General features: G+C 46.3%; 1 protein-coding gene across 6 annotated transcripts in view; it reads right to left on the reverse strand.

Annotated features, from left to right (window-relative positions):
* Positions 1-19,242, reverse strand: part of PTPRE (protein tyrosine phosphatase receptor type E) — a 93,452-nt gene extending 74,210 nt beyond the window's left edge. Inside the window, exon 1 of one of the 6 annotated variants that reach the window (XM_077182773.1) lies at positions 19,225-19,242. The gene's annotated coding sequence lies outside the window, so the exon portion shown is untranslated. Of the gene's footprint in view, positions 1-8,923; positions 9,049-18,041; positions 18,224-18,650; positions 18,784-19,094; positions 19,114-19,224 lie in introns of those variants that run through there. The other 5 variants (XM_077182772.1, XM_077182769.1, XM_054637515.2 and 2 more) reach the window with 5 other exon arrangements.
* Between the last annotated feature and the right edge of the window lie 2,919 nt (positions 19,243-22,161).

The raw sequence follows: 22,161 nt of genomic DNA on the forward strand, positions 1-22,161 counted from the left end.
AATTCCATTTTAGGCTTTGAAGAAGTCGTTTCAGCACTGATTAGGAAAGTTGGAGTTCTCCTCCTTGACAGGAGCCTTTGGAAATGCAGCTTAAAAAATCAACTAAGTAACCACGAAGGGAAATGTTATCACAGGAATGGCTTCAGATTAGAGAAGTTACAAGGAAGGAGAATGTGGACAAGTAAAATGAAATTATTCCTGTGCTCTTTTTCACTGCTTCAGATTAGAGAAGTCACAAGGAAGGAGAATGTGGACAACTAAAATGAAATTATTCCTGTGCTCTTTTTCACTGCTTCAGATTAGAGGAGTCACAAGGAAGGAGAATGTGGACAAGTAAAATGAAATTATTCCTGTGCTATTTTTCACTGCTGTTCCTGAGGCAGGAGGACGTTACTGGGAAAATCTCCCTGGTTTTTTCCCCCTGCCTGTCCCCAGCTCACCGTTGCCAATCCAATAAATTCCAGAATGAATTTACAAACGCTCCCAAAAATAAACAGGAAGCTAAACCCAGTCATAGTGTTTATTTCTGTCTGAAAGGCATTTTAATATGTATTTATCTCCTTAAATAACTGAATTCCTCTGCTACAAGAAAAAAAAAAAAGCCCAGCAAAAAACTCAACCTTGGGGGAAAGAATCCAAACAACTGAACAAGAGGAACAGAAAAAAAGAGAAAAAAATGGGCAAAATGCCTGGAGAAACTCTGCTTTGATTTTGACACATGGGAATAAATGGGAAAAAAATATTCAGCTAACCCTTCTTTTAATCAAAACATCTTCCATCTCGTGTGCAAATTTCAACAGCTGAGAAAGCATCCTACTCAATCTCCCCAAAGTGGTGTCAGCATGTTTTATGTAAATACTGCTTAACAAGGGATGGGTGTTTGCAGCAAACATTCTGAGCTCTGCTTTAGGAGCTCTGGATGCACCTCTGGATCAGAGCAATTGGAATTCTGGAGAGTATAACAGGAGATGTGCACACAGGAAAGGGTTTTGGTTTTTTTTTTTTTTCCCTTTAAATAGTCAGGATGTATTTGTTAATGAAGAGTTTTCAGTGGTTATTTAATAAATTAATGGGAGGAAAACTCAGTGACTCAGCTCAGCACCAATCTGTGGCACAGAACATCTTGGAAATAACTTGGTAAGTCTGGAAATAAATCAGGGGTTGGTGACATTGTCACCCTGACTGGACCCTGGGGCCAGGGCAGCTCCCTGGGACAGTCAGAGCTGGGACACAACAGGACCAGCTCCTGCTCTCCAAGGGACATCCAGGGAAAGCAGCAAATTCCTGTCAGAATTTGGGGTTTGGGCAATGCCCCACCTGCCCAAGGGCACTGCTGGCACTGCTCCCCCCCAGCCCCTGTGCCTCCCTTTGCACTAACCCAGGAAAAATGGGAATTTATTCTTCCTGCTCTGGTTCTGAGCTTCTGTCTTCTTGGGGCACCACTTGGGATGTGGCCCTATGAACCACCCCACAGCCATCTACAGCACCCCATGGCAATCCCATAAACATCTAAACCACCCTACAGCCATCTACAGCACCCCATGGCAATCCCATAAACATCTAAACCACCCCACAGCCATCTACAGCACCCCATGGCAATCCCATAAACATCTAAACCACCCCACAGCCATCTACAGCACCCTATGGCAATCCCATAAACATCTAAACCAGCTCATGACCATCTAAGCCACTCCACAGCCACCCCACAGCCATCTGAAAGATCCCACAGCCCCAAAACACCCAATAGCCACCCCATAACCATTTAAAACACCTCATAACCACCTAAAACGCCCCATAATGATCTAAAACACCCCACAGACAGCCCATAACCATCTAAACCACCTCACAGCAATCTACAAGACCCAGCAGCCACCTCATAAGGATCTAAACCACCCCACAGCTACCCCAAAGCCGTATAAAGCACCCCAGAGACATCCAAGAGGCATCTAAAACACCCCATAAACATCACAGAACATGCCACAGCAAATCAATCTAAAATACCCCACAGTCATCTAAAACATCCTAAAAGTCATCTAAAACACCTCATAGTCCCCTAAAACACCCCATAACCACCCCAAAGGCACCTGAAACACCCTAAAAGCCATCTAAAACACCTCATAGTCCCCTAAAACATCCCATACCATCCCATAACCCTCTAAAGCATCCCACAGGCACCTAAAACACCCCATAGCCACCTGAAACACCCCTCAGCCTTAGAGGAATGTTCTTTCACCGTCACACAAAGCAGGCACAGCTCCCAGCCCTGGAAAAACCAGTGTGCAGCACATGCAGGAATACAAACAGCACAAAAACAACCACCAAGATCAAAGGATTTCTGTTTTCCAACCTTCCTCTCCCATCCCCTCCCCTCCCTCTGTAGCTGAGAATTCCCTCAGCCACCCTGCACCAGTGTTTGCTGTGCCAGGCCAGGAGAATATCTGGGTTAAAAGAAATAAGTTCATTTTAAAGTGAGAATGGCAAAAGCCCTGCAGAAGGAAACATTTCCCTGATGGGATTTACAGCCTGAAAAAAAATGTTCTACATCCTCAGAGAGCAGCAGCTCAGGGGCATGAATAAGTAGCTGAGAACAGGCAAAAACCTGTTAACAATTTTTGGAAGACAGAATTCTTCTGGAAGAAGACACTGACATAACCACAACATCCTTCACTCAGACAGAGCAGCAGCAGTTCATTTATTTCAGATCTCTCTGTCTCCTCTGGTTAGTTTTTAACTTTTCCTGCCCAAAATCTCTGTCCCATCCTGGCTCAAGGGGACACAAGGGAAGATAAACAGAGCAGGCAGGGATGGATGAGGCAGCTCCTGATGCAGCCAGGCAAGGGCAGCTCCTGCTCCCATCCTCACCTGCAGCTCAAGGAGGGCACAGACTTCACAAAATTTTGCCCAGTGGGATGGAACAGCAGCACAAACCCCCTTGCACAGACTTCCCAATAATTTTGCCCAGTGGGATGGAACAGCAGCACAAACCCCCTTGCACAGACTTCCCAATAATTTTGCCCAGTGGGATGGAACAGCAGCACAAACCCCCTTGCACAGACTTCACAAAATTTTGCCTAGTGGGATGGAACAGAAACACAAACCCCCTTCCCACCCTGCTGCAGCCTGGGATCCACATCAGATCCCTGCTAAGAGTGAATTTCCTTCAATTCCCCCTTCCACATCCCACATAATACAACTCCACTTTGCCAACAGCAGAGTCTGTGTTCCATATGATTAAAGGAATGCATTTTTCCATCAGCTGGAGCTACAGAAAAGCTGTTCCCAAAGCGATAACACCAGGCAGGGGATGGCAATTCCTATTTTCACTCTGCTCAGAATGTTATCAGCACGAAGGAAAGGGAACTTCCAGATAAGCACACACAATCTCTCCTGCCTGAGGCACTGAGTTTTATCTCGGGGGTTTCTCTCAATCACACACCTCAGCTGCAGGAAATGTTTGAGGATTGCCCTCATCTCCATCCTGGCAGCCCCAGCCATTCCAGGATCCACCAGCAGGACTCAAGGAGCTGTGCTGTCATTTTGTGATGTGCAGGAGATGAGACCTTCCCCCCACAACTGTCAATTTTCATTACCCAAGTCTTGTGATGCCAAGCTCACCCACAGCCTTTTCTTCCTTTAGTTTTTAGGATTAACATGATGAGAATAAATGGTTTCTCTGCCAACTTCCCATACTGAGCCCAGTGGAGAGGACTTGTCCTTGGAGAAGTGCACAGCATCCTCCAGAGATGCTTTGAGGAGCAGAAATGGGTTCCAGGTTTGTTTTCTGTAACACTGAGAGGATAAATTAAAAGTTGCTGCCCTCAGGGAGCATTTCTTGTTTGCGTTTACATAAAATTTCCTTCATTTGAAAATTTTGGGTATGTCCTACAGGGATTTGACCTTTTTGCTTGGATGTTGCTATCCTAAGCCCTTTCTGCAGAAGCCAGCCCAACTATTTGTCCAGTGTGGGAGATGATAACTCAAAATTGTATCATTTTTTGCTTATTTCAGCCATTATACACTACAATGACCCAGAAAGAAGTGGTGAATTCCATTCTTCCTAAAGTCCTTATCCCTGCTGGCTCCAGGAGCACTCAGATGTTCCTGTTCAAAGGCTGGATAAACAGCCAGAAATCCAGATACCAAACAAAAACTACCAGTGGGAGGCTGAAACAAAAATGGACTAAATTCCTGACAAAAACACAAGACTCTCACTGTTCTGCAAATACTGAAGAGGAAGGAGCTGTACAACTCCAAGCTGAAACACAAAACCTGTTGGAACCCTGGATGCTGAGAATTTTAGACTTTCTGTGCTGAAAGGCACAGACTCACAAAAAAAAAAATACTACATTTGACCTGAGGCTGTGGAGAAGACTTCAACAATGGAATGACAGCACTGGGATTGTGGGTGTGGAGTTTGAATAGAAGTGTGTAATGTCACAGGGTGGAAAACTTAAAATTTCAGGTTTCAGAATATAGTAATATATATGGGGAAAGATGGAGATTTTAGGGCAGAGCCTGGTCCTCTTCACCTTCTTCTCCATGGGCTTGGGTGGTAATTTATAATTGGACAGAAAAGTCCAATTGCAGACTCTGAGTGATTGGTTATTGGGTTAAAAGTGAAAATAATTGAGGTGTCATTTCTTAATTGGACAGTTTAGCCTTAAAAGGCCTTGTAACAAAAGACAGCCGTTTTGGAATTGTTAGAATGCTGTAGAACTCACAACTTGTAAAATAGAAATAATAAACACCTGAGTCTGAACATGAACTATCCTCTCAAGAGCCTTCAACCCCAACCTCGACAGAAGAAGAGAAAAGAAGCCAAAAACCAGCAAAAATGGACATGAAAAAATCTTCAGAGAGCTCCAGGAGCTGCTCAGGGCTGAGGATGAAAATGAGGGCAGAGATTGCTGTCACTGCAGACTGCCAGGACTTCCAGTGCATGACACGTTTTTACAGAGAGGAGTCCACAAAGAACAGGGATTTAATCGAGAAGCAGACTGGATCCTCCATATGGGAGAAATGAAAAATGGGATATGGATTTATTCAAGATTTTCAAAGCTTGATAGAAGGTTCACATAGTATATATCTGTATGTAAACTCTGAGATAAGAAATACTAACTTAGAAATGCTATAGAATAGGATAGACATTGTTGAGAGAGAAATGAACTAGAACCAAGTTTTAAAGGGTGGCCTTATAAATAAGATTAGATAATTTAGAGAAATAGAACTATGAAAGACACATTGTAGTAGGACTCACAGAGAGTAATTTCAAATAATTAACTTTAAAACATTTAAAACATAGTGTAACTGAAGCTAATAAACCAAGAAACACTTATAATGCATTGTAATTAAAGAATAGTTAACTTCTAATTGCAATGGCGTAAATTATGACATCTGTATTGTCTCACCCTTCACGTAAAACAGAAAAGGAAATTAAAGTTTTTAAAACACCTCTCAGTTGCCCCATCTCTAAATCAGGAAAAGGCTTCATCCAACATCCATAGGCTCCCACTCCTTCCGTGGTGGAGAGTTGTGCCCAGCTTTTGGCACAGGCCCTGTTTCTGCACAAAGAAAACACCCTCGGTGACTTTGCTGCTTCTGAAAGGCTCAAATAACAGAGCCTGTCTTTCAGATGAACTTTTCTCTCAAAGCCTGGTGGTCAGATGTGCCTACCCAGATGGATTCAGCTATGAACAACACAGAGCTGGGAATCCATCAGTTCAGAAAGGCCTTGGATGCTTCTGGGCAGCCACAGCTTCTCTGGGCACAGCATTCAAGGCCTTTCTGAGCTGATGGATTCCCAGCTCGGAATTATGGAAAGGTTTGGGTTGGAAGGGACCTCAAACATCATCCCCTTCCACCCCTGCCATGGCAGGGACACCTCCCACTGTCCCAGGCTGCTCCAAGCCCCAATGTCCAACCTGGCCTTGGGCACTGCCAGGGATCCAGGGGCAGCCCCAGCTGCTCTGGGCACCTGTGCCAGGGCCTCAAAGCCAAAAATTCCTTCCCAATCTCCCATCCATCCCTGCCCACTGTCAGTTTAAAGCCATTCCCTGGCTCCTGTCCCTCCATCCTTGTCCCCAGTCCCTCTGCAGCTCTCCTGGAGCCCCTTCAGGCCCTGCCAGGGGCTCTGAGCTCTCCCTGGAGCTGCTCCTGTCCAGGTGAGCACCCCCAGGTGTCCCGGCCTGGCTCCAGCCCTCAGAGCATCTCCACGGCCTCCTCTGGATCACTCCAACAGCTCCACATCCTTACCCATAACTGGTTCATTCCCAAGTCCATGAATTATTTCACAACTAAAACAACACAGAGTAAATATTTCATCCCAAGATCAGCACAAGTCTTGCTGAAACGGAGCCTGCACAGCCTCAGTTGGCTCCTGGTGGGTCCTTGTGGGCCACGGGCAGCTGAGGTCAACTCAGCAAGAACATGCAATGCATTTGTTCCTTCTGTTCTGCACAAACACCAGGACAGCAAAATGAAAACCAGCAGAATTGTCCTTTTCAATGCTCACAGTAAAAATGTTATTGAAGACATCAGTGGCCAGGAGGTCTCTCCCAAAGAGAGGAGCAGCAAATGAGGCGTGACAAGGCCCAGGCCCAGCCCATGCACACACTGCTCAGCATTCCCAGCAAGAAAACTGCTCCTTCTCCTGGAAACAGCCTCAGAAAACTCCCTAGATCTGCTCAATTAAACCAGGCTGGAGGGAAATCCAAGTGCTTTCCTTGAGGCTGCAGTGAGGGATCCCTGCCTGCTCCAGGGCATCCAGCTAACACCAAAGTGCATTTAAAATAAAGCCTTGCCAGGCACCCACAGGAGAAATTTGCTGACGTTATGAGAGGGTGAAAGGAGGAATAATTTGGATTTGGATCTCTGGATCACTGTGGTGGTGTTCACAGGGGTCTGAGGACGAGGGAAGAGACGAGGATCTGGCTCCATGTTTCAGAAGGCTGATTTATTATTTTCTGATATATATTATATTAAAACTATACTAAAAGAATAGAAGAAAGGATTTCATCAGAAGGCTAGAAAGGAATAGAAAGGAATGGAATGATAATAAAATCTTGTGACTGACCAGAGTCTGAGCCAGCTGGGCTGTGATTGGCCATTAATTAGAAACAACCACATGAGCCCAATCCCAGATGCACCTGTTGCATTCCACAGCAGCAGATAACCATTGGTTACATTTTGTTCCTGAGGCCTCTCAGCTTCTCAGGAGGAAAAATCCTAAGGAAAGGAGTTTTCATAAAAGATGTCTGTGACAGATCACAAAGCTAGGATATAATTTATAATCCTGGCCCCTCTAGGACCCAGCATTTTGAAGATTCCTCATCCATTCAGATCCAAGTGGAAGGTCTGAAAGAGGTTTTAAAGACTTGATGCTACCTGGCCAAAAGCTCATGGACAGACACTCAGGACAGTCTTAAACAACACCAACAGAGACACTCCCAAAATAAGGAAAATTCCCAAAATAAGGAAAGCTAGCAATCCACTCGGAATTTTCTTATCCTGCCCAGGGCATCAGGTCAGATATATTAAAGGCTATTTCAAAATAAAGTGCAGTAGAAGCATCCCAGAGGCCCAATAACAATATCCTTTCTCTATTGTCCCAACTTTGTTTGCTTGGAAACAAAGCAGACAGATGATTTTAGCATTCCAGAAATTTATAAACAGGGGATGCCTTGTTTCCTACAGAAAGCCACGTCAGCAGAAACGTGCTTAATACCTGCTTGCACAATTTGGGAAAAATTTGAGATAAATAAAAAGTTCTCAAGGAATCCAGGAACAAAATGGGCTGTGGGGATTCTGTATGGAGAAATCCTCTTTTTGGGACCCAACAACATCAGGGCATTGCTGCCATAAACACGAACCTTGCTCAATTATTTAAATTGGATCATAATTAAAATAAACTGTAAAAAAAATCCAAATAAAGAAACACACCAACCCTGCTGCCCCAACGAGCCCAAAATTCATTTTACTACAACAATTACCGATTGCCACTATTTACTATCCTGATACAACCAGAATGAATTCTGCATTTACCACGCCTCAGGCTTGAAGCTATTTTAAGGAGCCGTTATTTCCCAAATTCTGATTGCAAAACATCCCGTGTTGCAATTAGACAAACGAGAGTTACAGCTTTTAAAGACTCTGATCAAAGAGCAACGACGTGATGCAATTGTTTAGATGTTTCCAGGGAGATTTAAAAAGCCAGAAAACACCTGGTGGTTTTAAGAGGTCCTCATGGGAGTTCTTAAACACAGAGCTGGAAATTACACAAATGCCTCTGTGGTTTCTGAGTGTTTTCAGCCTTGCAAATTAACAGAATCTCTTTAATACCTTTGATAATTTATTAGCTCCTGCTGCAAACCCCTAGGCAGCAAATCCCTGATGCCACCAATTCTGCAAATGCATTGCTGCCTGTGATATTTCTGTGCTGCATCCCTCTGATCATTGATCTGAGGGGCTGAAAGCAGCTTGCAAAGTTCCTCTTCTGCCTGAAATCACAATATTTTGCCATGCTTACATCCCACAGACACAATTCATCAATGCATGTAGACCTATATATAATTATAATAACTATAATATATAATAACTATATTATATATAATTATTATAATATGTAATAACTATATTATATATAACTATTATAATATATAATAACTATATTATATATAATTATTATAGTATATAATGGCTATAACATATGAACTATAATGTAATATATAAGAACTATAATATATAACAACTGGAGTAGTTATATATCTAACTACATAAAACTATAATAAAACCACCAATCCAACAAGGAATTTTTAAGAAAAGCATCATGCCCTCCTGACCTAGTGAGATTAAGAAAAAAAAAAAAATAAACCTCAAATCCATTAAACACAACCACAAGCCCCCAAAAACCAAGAAATGTCATCACCTGCCTTGGGCTGAGGGAAGAGGGGACTTCCCTATGCTCCTGCCCTGCCCTTCCCAGGATGGAACAAGTCCCTGCTGAACGGGCTCATTTCCCCTTGGGCTTTGTTGCTTCTGTCCCCGAGGAAAATTCCAGTTTCCCTGCAGGGATAAAGGTTCCTGTGAGCCCCTGCATGAATGGCTGCAGTGTTCAGTGCCAGAGCCAGTCATGCTCCCCCAAACAATTGGTGTTTGTGGTCCTCAGGCAGCAGCCCACAGGGCATCAACAAAGGGCTGGCATCACCTCGGGAGAAAAGTTCATGAGAAATACAATATTTTCCCTAAAATCCATCTTTTTAGTTTCTTATTTTCTCCAAAAATCCACCTTTTCTTTGTTTCGTATCTTCTCCAAAATCCCACCTTATTTTTTGTTTCATACCTTCTCCAAAAATCCACCTTTTTAGTTTCGTACCTTCTCCAAAAATCCACCTTTTTCTGTTTCATACCTTCTCCAAAAATCCACCTTTTTCTGTTTCATACCTTCTCAAAAATCCACCTTTTTCGTTTCGTACCTTCTCCAAAAATCCACCTTTTTCGTTTCGTACCTTCTCCAAAAATCCACCTTTTTCGTTTCGTACCTTCTCCAAAAATCCACCTTTTTCGTTTCGTACCTTCTCCAAAAATCCACCTTTTTCGTTTCGTACCTTCTCCAAAAATCCACCTTTTTCTTTCACCCTCACACATCGAAGCAACTCAACAACCACCACCAAAGCAATGGAGGTCTCAAAATGAAAAGCAGGTGGGAAATGAGCTTAACTAAGTGAAAGCTACAGCTCAGCCTCACTCAAGTCATTAAAAAATGAGGGCAGATCTTGCTCTGAAAATCAATTTTTATGGCAAAGTCTTTAATTCACATAAAGTCACAGGTGCAAGGTGTTTTCCGTGTTCAGGCTCTGATTATTCCAAACAGAAATTCCAAGCCCTTTGCCCTCACCAGCTCTGAATTCCTCCCTGGAGCTGGTTGTCCTGGGAAGGGAGGAGCAGAGATGGATCCTCCAAACCTTGTCCTTCAGGTGGGGTTTTCATCCCCACTCGCCCTGGGCATCCCTCACTTCAGTTCCTGCTTCTCCTCATCCTTCCTTTCCCAAAACCTCTGCTCCCCCACAAAGCCACTTCCTCCCCTGGGAACTAAAACCCAACTGGCTCAAGTTTCACTCCCAATCAAATCCCCAAATCCCACCTTGCTTTGTTCCCATTCAAACCATCCATGGACTTTCTGTAATCGTTGTTATTTGTACAGAAATCACACCTGAAAAATATTTTCCTCTATTTTGTCCTGTTCTGTCAGCTTTGATTCATTTATTTTGGTGGTAAGAGTCGATTTCTTTGTGTAGACATAAATATGGGAAATGGACATTACCCAACGCTGAAACTCTACCAGTTTATCTCCCAAACTCCTTTCCCTCATCAGAGAGAGCGAATCAAATATCTTTGAATAATAAAAAGGTCATTTAAGATGGTTAAAGGTGTCCAAAGCACTGCTGCATGGACACAAAACAGCACAAGCCATGGTTTATGCTCAGCTTCAGGAGAGCTGATAGAAAGCACTGAATTTGAGTTTCAAACACATCTAAATTCAGGAAAAATTAAAAATTGTTAAAAACCATTTACCACACTTTAAAAAAAATAATAATACCCAGCTGTGGCTGCATTTCTAGCTGAAAAATCCCCCCCCATTGGTGTGTCCCTCCCCCAGCCCTGCAAACCTCTCTGGCAGGACAGCTCCTGCCTCTGCTCCTTTCCCACGCTCCAGAGCTGCCTCCCATCACAGCTCCCACTGCAGCCTGTGGAATGAGGGGAAAACCCTCGGGGATGGCCTGGCCAGCCTTAAATCCCACCCCAGGAAAAGTGCCCAGAGCAAAAGTGCCCTGGAAGAGCCTGGGCAGCAGCAGCATCCTGCAGGGATGAATGTCTGGAAACAGCAATGTACAGCTCTGCTCACACAGAAAGGGCTCCAAGGATTTTCCAAAGATTTCCCAAGGAAATTATTCAAGTTTCTTCCTCGGGAAGTTCTGGTAAATGAGGCTAAATTTCAAGGGTAAATAGTTTGATGCAGTGCAGCAGTTCTGGAGCTTCTTCAGGACAAACTGCACTTGAGTTACACGTGCACAACACCGATAAATAACTCGGGCAGTTCACAGTCAAAAATTCTGTCTTGAGGGGCCCAAAACTGACCCCAGGATTTGAGGTTCCTCCTTGAAAAATGCCCCATTATGACAGAACCAACCATCTCAACACCACAAGCTCCTAAGTCTATTTCTAATAGCTCAAACTACGTAATGTAAATAGGTCATTATTTAAATATAGTTCCCTGTTTCCACCTTTTCCTTTCCTCTCTGCCTTCCCAGAAATATTTAAGTCTCTACAACTTCCTCTCCCCCCACTTCTGCCAGGAACCAGTGCTGGAGTGGGAGGTTTGCCTGTGGAAAACAGATTAGAATTAAGTGTTGGATCTGTGGCCTTGAAATGTGCCCTCAGCTGAGTTTTTAATTTGGGCTTTTCAAGATTGATCAGCACACGTGTAATTTAAAAGCAATTTGAAGCAGCAAGGTAGGGAGTTTGACTTAAAATTAATGAGCTTTTGACATCTGCAAACAAAATGATAACATGAACCCATTTAAACTCAGGCTTGTGTTTAACAGGGAAAGCATCTATCATTTTAACATGGTTACACAAAGGCTTTTCTGCTGCTATCCTAAAGCTGTTCCACACAATCCTGCTCCCAGCAGCAATTTGCAAACTTGGTTGTACCAGATTAGTAGAAAGACAGGCTGCAGATCAATTAATATCATTGAATAATTAAATGTTTTAAGTGACATTCTGCAGCATGATTGAAGACATTCATGAAACCCAAATTTAAATTAATCAGATTCAGTCCCTGAGATATCTAAACCCACAGAACACAGGGTGCAAACATTATTTATGGCTTGTTTAAATCAGGATTTTACTGCTCAGGAAAGGCCCAGCATTGCAGCTCCAGCAATCCCCAGCATATTCCAGCAGAAACCAAGACTAGGAATGCAAAGCAAAATAAATCCTCCAAGGACAACCAGCAGAGATGACAAGATTATAAAGGGCAAAAGACAATCAAGATGGAATTTAGCAAAAGAAACAGTGCACAGGGTGAGGGAAGGGTCAGGAGTGAAAACTGCAGCTGAGGAATTATAGCTCTTGCTAAAGAAATATTTACAGCTCCTTTATCAAATGTCCTGCAAACCAGAGAGTCAGTCTTGCCTTCAAGTTGTGATCATGCTGCCTCTTTTATTTACCAGAGTTAGGTTTTCTTTTGGACAAGAAATTCCATCCAAAGAACCAAGGGAGGTAAGAGATGACAGGAGCAAATGCCAAGATCAAAGCAGGTGTGGTGTGAACCTCATGGAACTTGGTGCCACCCTTGGGAATTCACAGAGAGGACAGCAGCAGCCCCTGGGCACCTGTGGGATTCCAGAGCTCAGACAGGGAAGCATCAACTCCACCAACCAACCCAAAGTCAAGCACTGCAACCCCATCCTCACAACCAACCCACATCCCCACCCACCCCAATCACCCCACAGCTTTGTAGAAGAGAAGAGAGATTTCAGGATTACAATTTCTCTGGGTAGCTGCTATTCATAAGAGCCAGGAGAGAACTGTTTTGTTCTTATAGAGAAGTCTCCATAACATTAACAAAAACTTCTCTCCATCAGTAAACTAAAGAAAGACTATTCCAGAAGTAATAAACTGACTAAAGTTTTGTTTCTTTACACTGTCAGTGAGAAAGAAAAAAGTTGTGGGGGGAAGAAAAGTGTTCTGAAAGTTTTGTTCTCATTTGTATTACTTTCTTTTAATTATTGCTAATAAAATTTTCTTTCTATCTTTTTAAAATTCTGAGCCTACTTTGCCTTTCTCCTAATCCTACCTCACAATAGAAAGTGAGTACATGAATTATTAACCAGCACTGAACCCCCACACTCACGGCTGTGTTGGAAAGGGGGTTTGGAACCATGGAGTTCCCAGCTCATCCCAGTCTGGCTCAATCAAAATTGCTCTGCAGGTCTCCAGGGGGCTCTGGGATGAACCACAGCAGCTCCAGTTCAGCTCCCTCCAGAAGCTGTTCCAGGGGAAAGAGATTGATTTAGAAGAAAACTCAAACCCACAGCAATTAAGGGAACACCCAACCAGCAGCAAACCTGGAACTGATGGAGCTCAGGAGGGTGAGATCTTGCCATGGAGGTGCAGTTGAGGATTTCATTCTAAATTATTTTCTCCACAGCAACAAAACCTACAAGTTAGAGGTTTATCCTCCAGCTGCCCTGATTATTGTGTCTTCATCTCTTAGAAGTGACATGAGTAACACACTTCTCACTTCTTCCCTTGCAAATCTGTTCTTTGCTCTCTTTAAAATTCATTGTCCTACTAAACCAAAGCCTTCCCAGGTCCTCATTCTTCCTGGTGATTGTTGCTGCTGCATCCCTGTTTGTGTGTTATCTTCAGGGCACAGCTGCTCTTGGCACAGCTCCTTCCACTGCTGGGGCATCCTCACACTCCTGTGGGGAAGAGCTGCCTCCTCCCAAGACAGAAAACCCAGAATTATCACTTCTGTCACTCAGATATTTTTATAGTTTATGTCTCATCTCACTTCTGCCTGATTTACGGTTTAGTTTTTTGTCCGACCTCTCATTCTTACCAAAACCATTCTCGCTGTACATTAGAAAAAGGAAATGTCAGCTAAGACCAGCTTTCAGGACTGAGCACTTTTTCCTTTTTACAGAGGGGATAAAAGTGATAGAAAAGCCCAGAAGTGAGTTGTTGTACATTTGCCAGTGACAATCCACCATCACTGCAAGCCACAAACAAATCCAGCACATTTCTCCCCTCAGCCAGGAAACACCTTTGAACACAGGCAGATCTCTGTGAGCAGATTTGACTTTGCCATTTCAGCACTGAGTCATTTCAGGGAAAAATGCCCTTTCCCCAGCAGCCAAAGGGGAAAGGGCATTTTTGGGGCAGGGGATGTCACTGGTGAGGCATCCTCTGCAGGAAACACAGAGGGTTTGGGCAGGCAGAGGGATATCAGGGATGGAATTGTTATTATACCTGCAGCAAGTAAAAATACTCCATGATGTGAATAACTCAAAATTAAATCCTGTACAAACACTTCAACAAAATGCTGCTGCTGCTGCTGAGCTCCTCCTAATCGCTGCCTTATCAGTGTCTCATCTCAGCTCTGGCTTACACAAGTATTAAATATATTTGTACAACACACCTGAAGAGGTATCAACATGTCAGCAAGAAGTTTGGAATAAATACAGGCGAGTTTTTTTTCTTACTGTTAACACTCGGAGCATTTGGGATTGTGCAATTCAGATCAGACAGGACAAAAAACAACACCAGGATGAAACCCTGTGCAGAAAGGCACAATGAGTAAAAACCCCAAGATTAGAGTTTAAAAAGATGCAGAAAACCTGCACAGAGCATCCACTCCTCGTTGAGCCCAAATTCTGCTGTATCACATCCCAAATCAGCTCAAGCAACACCCAAATCATTCCCTGAGACAGCTCTGAGCCCAGAACACCACAGTCACATCCAGGGGAGCCATAAATGCTCCACCAAGACCACACAATTCCAAACTCCTTCATAATTCATGGAGCCAATTCTCAGCACTTCCCATGCTGGGCACAGAACGATATTGCAGCTTACAGAGGGATTTTCTGCCATTAATATTGCAGCAGGAGATCAATAATGAAATGCCCAGCAAGGAGCAGAGAGGTGCTCACTGCAGCCATCCAAACAGCATCCCCCAGCTCTGCCTGCTCTGCTGCTGCTGCCCAACCTGCAGGGATGCTGGAAAAATGCAGCCTCCCAAAAAACTGCAGCCTCCTCCAAAAAACTTCAGCTTCCCCAAAAAAACTGCAGCCTACCCCCAAAATACCTGCAAAACCCCCTAAAAAACCTGCAGCCTCTCCCCAGGAAAAATGCAGCCTCCCCCCCAAAAAAACCTACAGCCTCTCCCTGGGAAAAATGCAGCCTCCCCCAAAAAACCTGCAGCCTCCCCCCCAAAAAAACCTGCAGCCTCTCCCCAGGAAAAATGCAGCCTCCCCCAAAAAAACCTGCAGCCCCCCCTCAAAAAACTGCAGCCTCCCCCCAAAAAGCCCTGCAGCCTCTCTCTAGGTAAATGCAGCCTCCCCCCCCCAAAAAACCCCTGCAGCCTCCCCAGGGGTGCTGGATGAGGAGCAAGTGCCAGAGTTGGAGTCTGAGTCACCAAAGCCACCCCATTGTGCTGTTCATAAAGGAAATGTGGTCCCTTCCTGCCAGCCCCCCTGCAATAAGGATGGAATTGCATCTTCTACACAAAACATCTGTTTTCAGCCTTTTCTCCTGAGAAATGTTCATTGCATGTCCAGAGGCAGAATAATTCACTTTAAAAGCCCATTTAAAGGCAGGTTTTCTCCACCAAAACATCACCATTCACTGATGACACCACACACGGGATCTCCAGCCCTGCCATAAATCCAAGCTGAGGAATATTTTGGAAACAAGAGACTGCAACACAACATCACCTTTACAAAATGCCAGCATCATTCCTAGGAGGGACCAGCACAACCCTCAGGTTCCCTAGAGTGGAACCATTTCCCTGCAGAAGCTCCCACACTTCCAGAGAGCAGGGTGGGCTCTGTGTGCTCCCAGCAGCACAACAAACAATTCATTATTCCTGGGGATCTCCCTTGCTGTTCCTCCTCCACAGCATTCCATGCTTGCTCTTTTTCTATTTTCCACTGCAGCTGACCTGCTCCAAAACCTTGAACAAATTTCCCTGGCATCACCAAGCACGAAGAACATGAACACTTGGCTGATAACAAGAGCTGGAGAGGGGCTTTTGATAAGGGCATGGAGCGACAGGACAATGGGGGAATGGCTTTAAACTGAAAGAGGGAACATTTAGATGGGATATTGGGCAGGAATTGTTCCCTGGGAGGGTGGGAGGCCCTGGCACAGGGTGCTCTGAGCAGTTTGGCTGCCCCTGGATCCCTGGCAGGGCCCAAGGCCAGGCTGGGACAGTGGGAGGTGTCCCTGCCATGGCAGGGGTGGCACTGGGTGGGATTTGAGGTCTCTTCCAAGTCAAACCCTTCTGTGTTTGTGGAACACGTGGCTCTGGCTCTCAGAAAGCACCAAGGACATTTGTGACAGGGCAGAATTTCTCTGACTTCCTCCAGCTCTATTTCACAGTTCTGGCAGTTTGTCAAGCCCTGTCCACTCGTTTTTCTTCACAAAACCTCTTAAGTGAGTGAGAGAAAGGTCACCCAGTCAGCAGCCAGAGCTCTGCTGGGTCACACTCTGAAACCAGCCCAGTTAATAACACAGCTCTGCAGCTCTGGCCATGACACCAGCAGCTCTGGAAACCCAACAAACTCCAAAATCCTTTCCACCTTCCTGAGAAGGGGCAGAGCCCACTCTGTGCAAGGCAAGGAGCAGCCACCCTCCCTCAGCCCCACGGGAACCTGCGTGGGACAGGGGAGTTTCACACAGGTATTGAAGCTGCTGGGTCCCCCAGCAATCCTTTTCCATCTTGCCATGATTTCAGCCCACACAGCACACTCCTGACACCAGGCAGGAGCTGGGAATGCCATGGAGGGGGAGGGAAGGAGAGTAGGAATAAGAAAATTCAGGGATTCCAGACAACTCTCTATGAAAAGCCAACCCTTATTCAGAGATGAAAAAACTCGACTGAGTTTGTTAACAGATAAATAACCAGAAACATCTGAGGTGGAAAGCAAGAAAAAATTCAAAATACAAACACACAGGACCCAAATGGGCTAAAATTCCCCAATTTTAGAAATTCCTGTAGCCCAACCAGCCCCAGCACCCTGCTTTAGGTACATAAAGAAGTCTGGCTTTATTAAAGGTGTCAGCAAAGCTTTCAGAGCAGGAATTCAGTTTTGCTCTGTGCCTGGGAGAATCCCTGCATTTCAGGAACACCGAGCACAGCAATCCCTTTCTTGGGGAGCACAGCAAACACACCACACACTACGCCCACACCATTTTGTTTCTCACATTCTTTTCTTTCCCTTCTTCTCGCACATTTCCGAGCTCTCTCCGCACATTTCAACTCGTCCTGGCACTTGAGAATGGAAATGTTTTCAGCTGAATTCGCTGTGCTGGGAGGTTCCATCATCCCCCAGGTGATGTTTGCATCCCCACCAGCGCGGTCCCCTCCTCCTGGGGACCTCAGCCTGCTTGTCCCACTCCATCCCCGCCCTGTTCTCCCCAGTGCCACCCCCCAAACCCCACGGATGGCCCCATAAACACCTCGTTACCCCATTAGGGCTCCTCTCCAAGCCCAAATTCCACCTGATCAAGACCAAGCCGATCTCCCTAAACCACCTAAAATTTCCCACTCTAAGCTTAAGTGGTTTCATTTATTCCCCAGCAACGCCAGGTGCGGGATAACGTCCCTCCAGCATGAGGAAAGCACATTTTATCCACATTTAAATCTCTTCTAAACTACACCCAGCTTCCAGCTGAATATCATTAGTTTCCATCAGAAGTTACTTATTTTATTTATTTATTTATTTACAAGCCCCAAATACAGCACAGACAGAAGGTACAACTGTAACTCACTTAAATTTTTTTTTTCAATTCTCTGCATCCTTATTTCTACTTTCCACGGATTATAACATCTAAGGGGGAAAAAAAATCCTTCAAAAATGAAAAGCTCGATAAGCACTGTCTTTTCTTTCAGCTCAGCAGTGTCTACCCCATCCAAATCAGACACAGACAGCTACACAGCTGAACACACAGAAAATCACTTCACGATATGGAAATAAGCCACATGGGGAGGAACCTCCCTGAAAAATTGGGAGAAAAGCAGGAGACAGCCTTTCACAATCAGAAAACACTGCTCCATCCCACAGCAAATACCCGTTAACCCTTTCCACAGAGCCGCGAGTAAAGAGAAAAATAAAATCCCGCAATGGAAAGCAGTGAAAAGCCACGTGAAAACCAACTAATAAATGGAACAAATGGAAATAGAGGGAGTTTAAACAACACCAGCCTTGACCGTGGGAGAGCACAAGAGTCCGTCCGCAGCCACCGGTCCCGCTCACCTGAACGCGGCCCTGCTGACTTCAGGAGGGGCTGGCTGGGAACCGACGGCAGAAAATCGCTTTTAAAGGGGCAGCTCAGGGGGCAGCCCCATCCCGGGAGCGGGGCAGGGCCCGGGGAGCACACCTGGGGTGGATGCGCGGAGATGGCCGGGGATGTCCGGGGATACCCAGGGATGCCAAAGGCTATCCAGGGATGTCGAGGGATGAGCGGGGATACCCAGGGATGCCCAGGGATGTCCGGGGATGCCCAAAGAAGCGCGGGGAGCCGGCCGTGCCCTTGGCGCTGCCGCTGCCGGCGCGTCCCGCATCTCCGGGCGCCGCGCGGTCCCAGCCCCGCCGAGGAGCCGCAGCCGCCGCTCCGCCCGCCCGCGCTGCCCCCGCTGCCCTCGCTGCCCTGATGCCGCTGCCGGGATGTCGCTGCCCCGATGCCGCTGCCGGGATGCCGCTGCCGGGATGTGGCCGCATTGGAGCCCAGGGCCGGCCCCGGGCAGCGCCGCGCTCCCCCCGTCCGTGCCCGGCTCGGAGCCCCCGGCCGCTGCCGGCACCTGCGGGCGGCGGCATCCCCGCTCCCTCGCTCCCTCCGCCCTCGCTCCCTCCGCCCTCGCTCACCTGCGCGGCTGCGGCGGCTCCGCGGGCCGCTGGCGGCGCGGCCGGGCCGGCCGGGCAGGCGCTGTGGGCCGGGGCGGCGGCTCCCGGCAGGAAATTTCCCTGTGGCCGCCGCCTCCTCCCGCTGCCGCCGCCGCCGCCGCCGCCGCTGCCGAGCCCCAGCCCGGCCGAGCCCGCGCTCAGCCCGGGCCGCGCCGCCCGCCGCGCCGCCTGGCGGACACAGCGCGCACTGCAGCGGGAGCGGCCCCGCCGCCGGGGGACGCGGCCTTGGGGCTCTGTCGGCGACAGCGACAGCGACAGCCCTGCCACAGCCCCGGCACCGCTACCGCAGCCCCGGCACCGCCACCACAGCCCCGCCGCACACACCGACCGCGCTGCGAGCGCCCGGCCCCCTCCCGAGCTCCCCCCGAGCTCCCCCCAGAGCCGCCGGCTGCAGAGATGCCGCACCTGCCCGTGTCCCCATCCACGCCGCGATGTCGCCAGGAGCGGCCCCTGCGCTCGGGATGCCCGCACGCCCCGGCCCCTCGGTGCCCAGCCCGCCCGGGATGTGTCGCTGCCTGCGGCGCGAGGGACGCACCTGGGGCTGGCCGTGCCCGGTGTCCCCTGCGAGGGACAGCGAGCGGGACGGGACGGCCGGAATAGCAGCGAAAGGTGGGGAAGCAGGGCAGGGAGGAGGGGATTTGCGGGAGTCAGGAGCTCAAGGCGCTTCTTGGCTCCAGTCCCTGCCACACACCTTTCCCAGAGCCACAGGAGCCTCCCAGCAGGAGAAATCCCTGCTCCGGGAGGGATCTGGAAACTCTCCCCAACGATTCTCTGCGTTACTTTCAGACACCCCCATACCCACGCACACCGTGTTTAAGTTTTCCACAAGATGTCCCAGAGCAAGAGCATCCCAGCAGGAGAAACCCCTCCTCCAGGAGAGATCCTAAAAGTCTTTCCTAAAATTAATCAAACTCTGGATTACTTTCAAGCCCCAATGCCCATGCACACGATATTTAAGTTTTCCCAAGGATGTTCCAGATTAAGAAGAGGATTCCAGCAGGAGAAATCCCTCCTCCAGGAGACATCCTAAAAGTCTTTCCCAACCTTAATGTTTCTATATTTTCCTTTCAACCTTCCCCATATCAATGCACACCATATTTAAGTTTTCCACAAGATGTCCCAGAGAAAGAAGAGGATTCCAGCAGGAGAAATCCCTCCTCCAGGAGAAATCCTAGAAGTCTTTCCTAAAATTAATCAAACTCTGGGGTGTTTTCAAACCCCTCAATGCCCATGTACACTGTGTTTAAGCTTTCCAAAAGATGTCCCAGAGCAAGAAGAGGATTCCAGCAGGAGAAATCCCTCCTCCAGGAGAGATCCTAAAAGTCTTTCCCAACTTTAATGTTTCTATATTTTCCTTTCAACCTTCCCCATATCAATGCACACTCTATTATACTATATATAAGCTATAAACACTATTATATAAACTATATTAAGTTTTCCAAAAGATGTCTCAGAGCAAGAAGAGCATCCCAGCAGGAGAAGAAAGATCCAAGCAAACTTAAAAGCCTTTTCTCACCTTAATGTTTCTACATTTTAATTTCAACCTCCCCCATATCAATGCACACCATATTTAAGTTTTCCACAAGGTGTCCCAGAGCAAGAAGAGGATCCCAGCAGGAGAAATCCCTCCTCCAGGAGAGATCCAAGTGGTTTTAATAAACTTTCCCAACCTTAATGATTCTCTGTGTTATTTCCCAAACCCCCACACCCACTCAGACAACATTTAGGTGCTCCAAAGGATGTCATACAATGGGGAGGTGCAAAGAAAGACCCAGCAGAAGAAAAAAAAACATCAGAACATCTGTGAATGTTTGTGTCTTGTGCAGGAAACTTCATCAGGGCCTAATTACATCCCTTTGGCATCGTGTTGACAAGGAAACAGCAATTTAGTGGGGGCTGAAATCCCGTGAGCACACGTGGCAGGGCACAGCACCAGGGAGGAGCTGGATTTTAATGAACATTTTTTGCAGATAAATGGCTGCAAGTCAGCGATTTTCTCACTGAGAACCACTTGCAAGGAATTGGATATTAATTTAAATGAGTGCTTACAGCCAGGAGATAAAATAAATAGAATTATTAGATGTGTTGGACAAAATAACCACATTTTCTAGTAGTGCAGGGATTAAAGATACTATTAGGCTGTGTGGTCCCAAAATTAATTAGTCATGAGGCAGAAATGGGAAGCCAAGTTGTACAATAAAGTTTTTAAAGCATTATTTGGTGTGAAGGGATTTGCTGGAGAGAAGAACATGTAAATAATATCCAAATAAATTGTGCAACTGTGAAACAAAGCTGTAAAAGGAACATCCAATCTTGCCCACCCACGCCCATAATTGATGATTATATTGATAATTCAGCCTTGTTAATCCCCAGCTCTGCATCCTCCCAGTCCCTTCCAGGATGCTCCAAGCCAGGTTTATGCCACTTGTGTTTTCCAGGATACATCAACGAGCTGGAGCCAACAGCCTGAGGCTGATTCAGAAAAACAGCCCAGGGTGCTGCTCCCTGATGGAGAGCTCCAGCCAGAAATCCAGATTCACAGTCCAGGAGTGGGGATCTGAAGGATGAAGTGCCTTGAAACCCAATTTCAGATCTCTGCAGACAAGGTCTGAAGGGAATTTCTGTGGAGAAAGGGGAGAGGAGGACAAACAAGGCTGCTCTGAGGTTTGTAGCCATTCAGTAGCAATTTAATGCCCTTGACAGAGGGAAGACACAAGCTGCACCAAAAACTAAATTTAAGGAAGTGGAAGGCTGAAATATTGTGCAAAAATAAGACAACACCAAGCAGCTGATCCCACATTTATCCCAGTTCTGGGATAATCCAATATCCCACAGGGACTTTCCTTCCCCCAGCTCCCAGCCCAGGTTCTTTTCCTCTCTTTCCATCACAAATCCAGCCCCTCTCAGCAGTGGCAGCTCTTGGGCAGCCCTTCCACCTTTGCTTCCCATTTTCCAGAGATGCTGCAGGGCCGGCCCCAGCCCCTGCATCCCTTCCTTGGAAGGAATTTATTCCACCAGAATTGCTGGGAACTTCACCCAGAGCAATTCCAGGCTTAAGCTCAGGGAATAAATGGTAGGAAAAATGCAATGTTTGAACACCAGCATTTTATTTTGGGTATTCCAGCATGTTAACCTTGGTGGCAGGGCAGTAAATTGGTCTCCTTGCTGATGTGGTGGAAGAAAAATAAGAAAAATAATTTCTTATTATTTTATACAAGGTAAGAAATTTCCCTTTATTCCTCACAGCTTCAGTCAAATCCTGGCTGATTTCCACTATGCTAATGAAGCATTTTAATTATTTAGGAATAAAACTTAAATAATTGTTTAAAATTATATTTATATATTCCTATAAATAATGACCTCAAAGATTTCATCAAAGTCTCAATTCATCAAATTCCCCAAAAAAATCAGAAAATCAGAGGCAGAACAGCAAAAAACTGACACAGACCAAGGATATCTGGGGCTGCAAACA

Source organism: Agelaius phoeniceus, chromosome 9 (genome assembly GCF_051311805.1).
Source record: "Agelaius phoeniceus isolate bAgePho1 chromosome 9, bAgePho1.hap1, whole genome shotgun sequence".
Classification (NCBI taxonomy): Eukaryota; Metazoa; Chordata; class Aves; order Passeriformes; family Icteridae; genus Agelaius; species Agelaius phoeniceus.